Source organism: Triticum dicoccoides, chromosome 3A (genome assembly GCF_002162155.2).
Source record: "Triticum dicoccoides isolate Atlit2015 ecotype Zavitan chromosome 3A, WEW_v2.0, whole genome shotgun sequence".
Classification (NCBI taxonomy): Eukaryota; Viridiplantae; Streptophyta; class Magnoliopsida; order Poales; family Poaceae; genus Triticum; species Triticum dicoccoides.
The window spans coordinates 591,031,930-591,041,895 of NC_041384.1; positions in this window are offsets into that span (position 1 = coordinate 591,031,930).

The following is a 9,966-nucleotide window of genomic DNA, read 5'->3' on the forward strand; positions in this document are numbered from 1 at the left end:
TGGCGAACGGTGGCGCCCCTAATGGTCCTTTTCTGCACTGTTTGGGCGACTCAGACGGGCATTTAATGCCCTTGTCCCCTGCTGTCAGAGTTAGGTAGGGTGCACTGTACAAGTAACTGTACCAACCACCTCACTTTTTACATTTGTACCCTTCTCTGCGTTGCCACCTGTCGGTGACCCCTTTAGCGTATAAAAGGAGGCCCATGCGCAACGTAGAGGGGGTTCGGGTCGACTGGTTCGCGAAGTTCGACTAGTTCGGAACCCAGAAAAAGATTACGCTCTCTCTGGAGCAAGAACACAAGATAATACAACCAGACAAGCAGCAGTAGGAGTGTTATCTCTCCAGAGAGCTCCGAAGCTGGGTAAACTGCTCATGTGCTTCGCCTCGATCTGCTCTTCGTGCGATCTCCGCCCCCCCCGCCGAACCGAAAGGGGCCCGGTCCGCCGGCCCCATAGGTGTTCGTGGATCAGTTTCCCCTGATAGTTACAATGAAGAGGAAGTGGATGATGATGATGACAACAGTGATGATGTTGAAGCCCTCCTTGTGGATGGTGATGAAGATGATGATCTCCTCCTCGGTAAGCTCCCCTCCGTATCAATATGGAGGCTAGGGTTCCTCCTTCTGGATGAGTTTCTAGCGTCTTTCGGCATCTTATCCCCGACCTGATTTCACGGGGTGGAAATAGTTGACGAGGTGGTTCTCCTGGCACATGATACAACCGCTCATACGAGCGCTTCAGTCTTATGGTTGACCGTCTTTTGCTCTGGAGCTGCCACCATCGCTTCCTCTTTAATCCTTTTCATAAGCCATGGATATCGAAAATGAATGAGTCCATCATGAGATTTTGATATCGGAAATAACAAATGAAGTACGTGTACGCAATAAAATTCCGCAAGGCCTATTATAAATGCGCAAAATAAAAACCAAAATTACCACACAAATTGGACTCATCAACTCCCTGAACCTGTAAGGTTTGCTCGTCCCGAGAAAAATACCACAGCTTGTAAGAAGACAAGTCATCCTTTTCATAAGCCATGGATATCAAAAATGAATGAGTCCATCATGAGATTTTAGAATTTGCATTATATGACAGATCCCTCTCTGCACTACATTATCTTTGCATTAATTAGATGAGCATGAAGGCTTCCACACCTTACTATCTATCGTCAAGAAGACATGCTTCAACTCTAAGCGATAATTTCTTCATTCTTTCGGCCAAACAAGTTACCCCGGTTTATGTTTAGTAAATACAATTCCCTTCTTCCCGTTTTTCTTGAAGAACCAATCCTATCCCATGTCACTGAAATTTTCTTTTCCCTGATTTTGGGCATGACTTGTAGAGATATGATTGATTCTTTGCATTGACACTGGGTGTTAGCATAAGTCATTCAGTTTTTGTTTCTATTGTTATTTTTACCGTAAAAGCAATTTATTCTTTTGCATGCTCAGATCATGAGTTTTCCAACTTCACCAAGCAACTACAAGAAAAACTGAAATAAAGGTGATTTATCCCATCAAGTTGTTAACCTCTTCTTTCCTATCGATACTAAAGATGTGGAAGACTTATAATCATCCTCTTTAAGCAGAATTATTTAGCATACAACAAGACCTATCATTCAATGAAATTTCAGACAAAACATCATAATACTACATCCATTTAAACATCCATGAATCGTTGGATAAGACTCCTCGCTCTATCAAGAAAAAGCATGATTGTCTGCATTTATTCAAGTAAGCAAAAACTTCAACTGAAATGTAACTAGAGAGTGATAAGGGATACAAAGGGCTTCAACCCCCCAAGCTTAACATGCTAAGCCGGTTGGATTCATTTAGTATACTTTTTATGGATACAAGTGCTCTTATCTGGAGGCGGAGTGGTGTGCCGGTAAGGGCGTTAATCAGAAGCTTGTTGGTGACCTCCAAGTCCGTTATACAAGAACGGTACATGTGTAGCATCTCATCTTGGTTGGCGATGATCCTCAAGCTCTTGTTTAGAGCCTCACGATTCTTAGTAGCCAACACCACTTCCATCTCCCTGATTTTCTCAGTCATAATTTTAGTTTCAATCTTAAAATTATTGACTTGTTCCTTGGGCTGTGCAGATGGTGCAGGATTGGTTGTGCACCTCTTCCTTGGGGGTCCCTCCTGAATGCATGCACTGATGGTGTGCATCTTGCGTGCCTTGGGGTCGATCTCCTCGGACTCTCCAACCGGCTCATGGATAGTGCAATTGCTAAAACCACACTTACCTATGATGATTGGAGTGTCTTTAACAAAGTTGAGTCGGTTCCTAGTGGTGATGACCACGAGGGATCCGATGGGGATGGCCTCCGACTTCTTCTCTTGTTCCTCCTCCTCTACCTCGAAGGGATCTTCCCCTTTAGGATCCTCCTCCTCCTCGGAGGAGGACCCCTCTCGAACATGACGGGTCCTCTACCTCTTGCTTGTCGGAGATTCATGGCCTTCTTGCTCTAAATCATCCTATTCTCGAGAGGAGGTTTGCCTCTCATCCCATGAATGAACCATTGCTTCCTTCACTTCAAAACTAGAAAAGACTTTGACTAGATTGGTTTGTTAGCTTTGATGAAGCAGGCAAGGGCTCTATATCTAAGAGGTTAGGGGCATATGTTTTAACAAGATAAGGAAGTTAAAAAGAACCGGAAACTAACCACACATAATCGGGTGAAATTTTGTTAAGGATCGGAAAGAAATAACGATTGACAACCTTCCATACGACCGTGGACGCTTGCACATGGGGTCGCATGGATTCCTTCGATCGAGTTCCTTTCATACAAAATGTTCGACGAAGCCCGCATGGGCGCTCGTTCACCTTCCTGCGCCCTGTGAGAGTTTTTTTCAAGAAGATAAATGTTAGTTCTGGGTGATAGAGCCATCGACGACCTTCCATACGACCATAGTGCAATCACATGGCTGGTCGTTTGGTCCATTGCCCAAACCACCCAGCAATATAGAGCGAACGATGGCATTTTATGCAATCGCAAGCGATTGTATGGCCGATCGTATGACTCAGAAAACAAATAAATTTCTATAGGAAAACAAAATGAAACTAAATACATCAATGCTACTTGTGAGTTGCGTTCGAATTTCCTCGAAGATGAGAGGATGATGCGGTATAGTAGAGATAAGTATTTCCCTTAGTTAAGAACCAAGGTTATCAATCCATTAGAAGAACCGCACAAGACTTCATGGACAACACCTACATACAAAAGAACACGCACCTGCACCCAACACGATCAACGGGGTTGTCAATCCCCTCGGCGGTTAATTGCAAGGATCAAGTCTGATAATGGTAGATAGATAAACAGAAACACAAAATAAAATAACGGTAAATAAATTTTAGCAAGGTATTTATGGTTTTTAATATATGATAAAGATAGACCCAGGGGCCATAGTTTTCTCTAGAGGCTTCTCTTTTGAACATAGCATACAGTGGGTAAACAAATTACTGTTGGGCAATTGGTAGAAAAACACATAGTTATGACTATATTCAAGGCAATGATCATGTATATAGGCATCACGTCCGAGACAAGTAGACCGACTCCTGCCTGCATATACTACTATTACTCCACCCCAACGACCACTTTCCAGCATGCATCTAGAGTATTAGGTTCATAAAGAACGTAGTAATGCCTTAAGCATGATGACATGGTGTAGATAAAGTAAACTGAAGCAATATGAATAAACCCCATCTTTTTATCCTTAATGATAATGAAACAAATACATGTCATGTCCCTTTCTGTCACTAGGATTGAGCACCGCAAGATCGAACCCATCACAAAGCACCTCTCCCATTGCAAGATAAATCAATCTAGTTGGCCAAACCAAATGGACAGATCGGAGAGAAATACAAAGCTATAATAATCATGCATACAAGAATCTAGAAAAGACTCAAATAATATTCATGAATAATCTGATCATAAACAGACAATTCATTGGATCCCAACAAACACACCGCAAAAAAAGATTACGTTGAATAGATCTCTAAGAACATCAAGGAGAACATTGTGTGGAAGACCAAAGAGAGAGAAGAAGCCATCTAGCTACTAGCTATGGACTCATAGGTCTGAGGTGAACTACTCAAGCATCATCGAAAGTGCAGCAAAGATGATGTATGAGCCTTCCGTGACCGATTCCCCCTCCGGCAGAGTACCGGAGAAGGACTCCAGATGGGATCTCGGAAGAACAAAAACTCGCGGCGGCGGAAAAAGTGTTTCGGGAGGCTCTCTGATGTATTGGGAATATTTGGGAATTTATAGAGTTAAAATTAGGTCAAGAGGTGCCACGATGGGCCCACAAGCCCGGGGGCGCCCCCCCGGGGCGTGCCTGGTAGGCTTGTCGCTCTGTCATGACTCTTCAGGTCTTCTCCCGAAGCTTCTAGGGTCCCTTCTGGTCTAGAAAAATTCATCAAAAAGTTTCATAGCGTTTGGACTTCGTTTGGTACTGATTTTTTGAAAAGCCAAAAAAGCAAAAAACAGCAACTTGCACTGGGCACTAAGTTAATAGGTTAGTCCCAAAAAATGATATATAATTGCATGATAAACATCCAAAATTTATACTATAATAGCATGGAACGATAAAAAATTATATATACATTGGAGACGTATCAAGCAACACTTAAGGTTTTTAGCAGAACCTGCGCGAGTTCCATGCCTCTTCCATCGCTTGTTTTTAAGATACGTCCTTGTGCCAGTTTCTTCTCTCTTTGGGGATGAAGTGATGAAGATGTATTTTGGAGTTTACTGGGGTGCAAAGGATTAGTATAATCAAATAAATCGACATCTCTTTATTCTCTCACCCTGAGTTTGAGGAATGATTCTTCCAATGCAACAAGTGGGAGCCCAGTATCCCCGAAGGTACGGGTGGTTGCCTGATCCAAGGCCACCACCGTTCCATATGGGATACATATTCCTGTTCCTTGGTACTCCTTCTTCTCTTATATAAGGGAGACATTCGTTAATGCATCGTTTATCTCCTTGCGATCTAATATCTCACTGTCAAACTCCTGGAAAAGAAGAGACCACCTCATCCATCGAGGCTTCATATCGTTATTATCAAGGACTTCCTTTATTGCTTGATGATCTGTGTATAATATGACTTTGGTGTCAGTGATGTAGGGCTTGAACTTTTCACAAGAAAAAATCACTATATACAACTCTCTATCATTATTAGCCTAATTTCTTTGAGCCTCCATAAGAGTGTGACTAGCATAGTAAATAATAATAAACATGTTACCTTCTTGTTGGCCCAACACCGGACTTAATGCATGGCCATCAATCTCACAAACCACTTCAAAAGGTTGGTCCCCATTTGAAGGTATAATAACGGGAGCATTGAGTAAGGCATGTTTGAGTTTCTCAGAAGAAGCCTTGCACTCATCGCTAAACACAAATGGAACACTTTTCTGCAACAGGTTAGTCAAATGTTTTGAAATAGTAGGAAAGTTTTTAATAAAGCGTCTGCAGAATGCAGCATGTCTGAGAAAACTCCTTATTCCTCTTATGTCTCGAGGATAAGGGAGCTTTTCTATGGCATCTATTTTTTGCTTTATCCACCTCAATACGTTTTCCAGATATTTTATGTCCCAACACAATACATTCATTAACCATAAAATGGCACCTCTCCCAGTTTAAAATTAGATTAGTGTCCTCACACCTCCGCAAAGCTTTATTAGGATTGTAAAGGTAATCATTGAGAGAAGTCCCATAGGCAGAAAAATTGCCCATGAAAACTTCCATGATCTCTTCAACAAAATTAGCAAAGATAGCATTCATACATCTTTGAAAGGTAGCATGTGCATTACACAAGCCAAACAACACACAACGATAAGAGTACATAACAAAGGGACAAGTAAAGGTAGTTTTCTCTTGGTCCACCGCTATCCGTGAAAACCCCGAATATCCATATAGGTAGCAAAAGTGAGTATGCTTTGCCAGCCTCTCCAACATTTGATCAATAAATGGTAGAGGATAATGATCCTTGATGTCTCCTTATTTAGTCTCCTGAAATCAATGCACATTTTATACCCAACTATTGTTCTAATGGGGATTAGTTCATTATGCTTATTAGGTACTACAATAAACCCTCCCTTTTTGGGCACACAATGAACTGGACTCACCCACTTAGTTTCAAACATGGGGCATATATACCTGCATGAAGTAGGTGAACTACTTCTTTTCTCACCACCTCTTTCATTTCATGATTCAATTTCCTTTGGCACTCGCACACTAGTTCAACCCCTTCCTCCATGTATATTTGATGAGTACATATGGAAGGGATTATATCCTTCAGGCCATCCATTGAATATCCAAAGGCTTTCTATGTTTCGTCAGAGTTTTCATTAGCCTCCCTTTTTCCACATCTGAAAGGTTAGCACTTATAATTATAGGATATTTGTTCGTTTCATCTAAAACCTCATACCTTAGTTCTTTTGGTAGAGGTTTTAATTTAGGAGGTGGAAGTCCCTCATTGCCTTTCTTTCCTAGTACTTCATATTGTTTGTTAGCAACTGGATCTTGTATTGGCGCTTCATTCCGATGCTAATCAGTCTCCACTTTAGCTGGGTCTTCAAGGCTCTTTTCATAGTCAGTTAAACTCTGCTCTAGTTCATCTTCCAGAGTTCCAAAGTAAATGGAAGCCAATATGGCATTAGTTTCCTCTTCATTGTTGTCATGTTCTTTTGGTTGGGGGTGATTTTTAAACCTTGATAAATGAAATTATCTTACCTCTTTCACATACTTGAGAGAGACAACTTCCCTCGTGCAATCGATATTTGTACCTGCAATGTTAACCAAAGGTCTTCCAAATATAATAGGGCAAAAATCATCTTCAGATATTTCCATAACAACAAAGTCTACTGGATATGTAAAGGTTCCTAGAATGTTGTAAGCATCGGGGACTATGCCATAAGGTTTCCTCAAAGTTTCATCAGCTAATTTATCTCCATATCTGTAAACTACAGATCACAAGCATAGGTTTCATCATGAAGTTTAGCATAGAGAGTATAAGTATCACATTAATAGAGGAGCCCATATCACAAAGCCCAAAATAAGAAGTACTGCCAAAGGAGCAAGGTACTACTGTTTTATGATATGGGCTCCTCTATCAGTAGCTTTTACAAGAAGTACATGCAGTGTGAGACTACTGTTAGTTTATCCCATGTATCAAAGGTACATGCAGTGTGAGACACTAACCTTTTGTTTGCCGCTCCAGCCATAATGTGAGGGAATAATTTAAGTTTCAAATCATCCGAGTCAAAAGCATTTAATTTGAATGCCCCACATATGCCATCAAAAAATTGCAAATGTTGACAAGGATCCTCACCTTCCTCACCTTTAAATCGCTTACTGTGCAATAATTCAAGGACACTTGGATTCACCTCATAAGCTACACCGGTGGGGTTGGGACCCAATGGTGTGAACATCTCCTGCATAGGTGGTCCACTAAGGCACATGGCTTTGAACTGGTAGTGGTGTCCGAACTCAGCCATGGTTGCTCTAGATCTGCAAATAACTCACCACACGTAATTCAAACCAAACTTAAGGCAAAGATCAAAAGCTCTCAGCTCCCCGGCAATGGCAACAGAAAAAACTTGATGTCCTACAAGTGCACATGGTTTAGTTGTAGCTTTTTCAAAGTAAGAGTATCGATCCCACAGCGAGCACATGAATCAAACTTTTGTATCTTGAGAGGTTTAAAGAATATGACTGCAAGTTGTAAGTTATCCAAAGATGTAAAGCTAATGGTGTAGCGAGTGTAATAGCAAAAAGTGTGATACATCTCCATCGTATCTACTTTTCCTAACACTTTTGCTCTTGTTTTGGACTCTAATTTGCATGATTTGAATGAAACTAATCCGGACTGACGCTGTTTTCAGCATAACTACCATGGTGTTGTTTTTGTGCAGAAATAAAAGTTCTCAGAATGGAACAAAACTTTTTGGAGAATTATTTTGGAATAAATAAAAAATACTGGAACCAAGACCCACTTGAGGGGTGGCCCTCGCTGCACACAAGACACCAGGGAGCGCCACCCCCCTCTGGCGTGCCCTAGTGGGTGGTGGGGCCCTCGAGACCCCTCTGACCCTAATTCCGACGCTATAAAATCCTATGTTTGGAGAAAAAAATAGGAGAGAAAGACTTGATCAACCTTATTAATGGATTGTTTTCGAGAGACATGTGGTCGATGGATTTAGTAAGCACAACCTTCTGTCCCTACCTTTTGTTTTATGTTATTCTTAGTTAAATAAAATAAAATGCCATTTTTACCCTATTTTCTGAATTTTCCATGCAATAAAAAAAGTGGTCAAAAATAAAAGTGCTCAGAATGACCTAAAATTTTAGCATGATTTTCCCCCCGAATATTTGAGATTTTTTGGTACAAATAACATCACGAGGGGGTGCCCGTGGTGCCCACAAGACAGCAGGGCGCGCCAGCCACCCCAGGCACGCCCAGGCACGCCCTGGTGGGTGGTGGGCCCCACGTGGCCCTTGTCACTTATCCCTTTAGCCCATGCCATCTCCTACCTCCAGAAAAAATCACTCTTTCTCTCTCTCTCCCTCTCTCGTGTTCATGCTCTCAAACCTGTGGATTTTGATCTCTTTGCTTGAAGCTCCATTTCCAAAACTGTTTTGGGAGATTGCTATTTCGTATGTGACTCCTCCATTGGTCCAATTAGTTTTTGTTCTAGTGGTTTAACTTTTGAATATTTAGCTACTCTTGGTGCTACTGTAGATGAGCTTGCATGTTGAATTTTTAGAGTTCTAAGTAGTTTGAATGCTTAATATAGCCTCTATGCATGCATATGAGTAGTTGCTATCATTCTTGTGAAGTTTGGTTGACAAAACATTTGTGGCCAAAAATTTCAGAATTTTATTCATAGGAAAGGATGAGTATCTTCCAGAAGTTTTCCTCCAAAAAGAATGACAAGGGAGTCATTTGGGAATCATCGAACAATGACCTCAACACCCCGAGAATGGTAGAAGTGAGGCCATGCGAATGGCCACATAATGCCTTCATGGACGAGGCCGGGTTCCATCAAGAGTTTGCCCAATTCATTGCAAATGCCGGTCTAACCAACTTCCTCGCAAATGAGTGTGACCAACACCACATCCTCATGAACTCCTTTGTGCATTTTATTTTCTGAATAGGCATGAACCTCCAGAGGTGTGGTTTAATTTATATTCTGAAACCCGTCAGATACCACTATCTGAATTTTGTGAGATATGTCTGACTCCTTCTGACTGGGAACTAATAGAGCCTAGACCAGCAGAGTTTGAGGACTTCCTCCTCACTTTGACAATGGGTGAGGAAAGAGGCGCGTCGAAAGCCACCGCCACTAGTTTGCAGTTTCTTTCTGTGCATTACCTTGCTTTATTAAATGCGAAGTGTTTGACTACTAAAGAGATGGCCGGTGCACTCAGTGCTCCCGACCTCGCCATTTTATGACATGCACTACATAATGATCACACCTTTAGCCTAGGGGCTATGTTGCACGTCGTATGCACCTTAACAAAACTAAGGGCAAAATCCACGGTGGTACTTATGCCACTCGCTTAGTGAGTCACTTTAATGTTCAGATATGACAACATGACTATCGTTTGCACCGCGTTTATCTAGACCACCAGGCGATAGTGGATCACCAATTTATTGATGATGCAGATTATTTTCATAACATTCGCTATAACTTTGTTTTTAGTGTGAAAACCTGTGATATTATCCGGTTGCTTGCACCAGCTTTGTTTGATTCTATTACCAGGAACGGATACAGGGTCATGCTAGAGGACATTATTGCCTACCGGAACAACCAGGCAGCGGCCGAGCAGGAGCCCTAGGAGTGGGATGCTCAAGTGCCGCCGTCACAACACTTCCATATGGGACCGGATGGCTACTACAGGTGGTGATTACTAAGCTAGGCCAAAAGCCTAAGCTTGGGGGGGGGGGTACG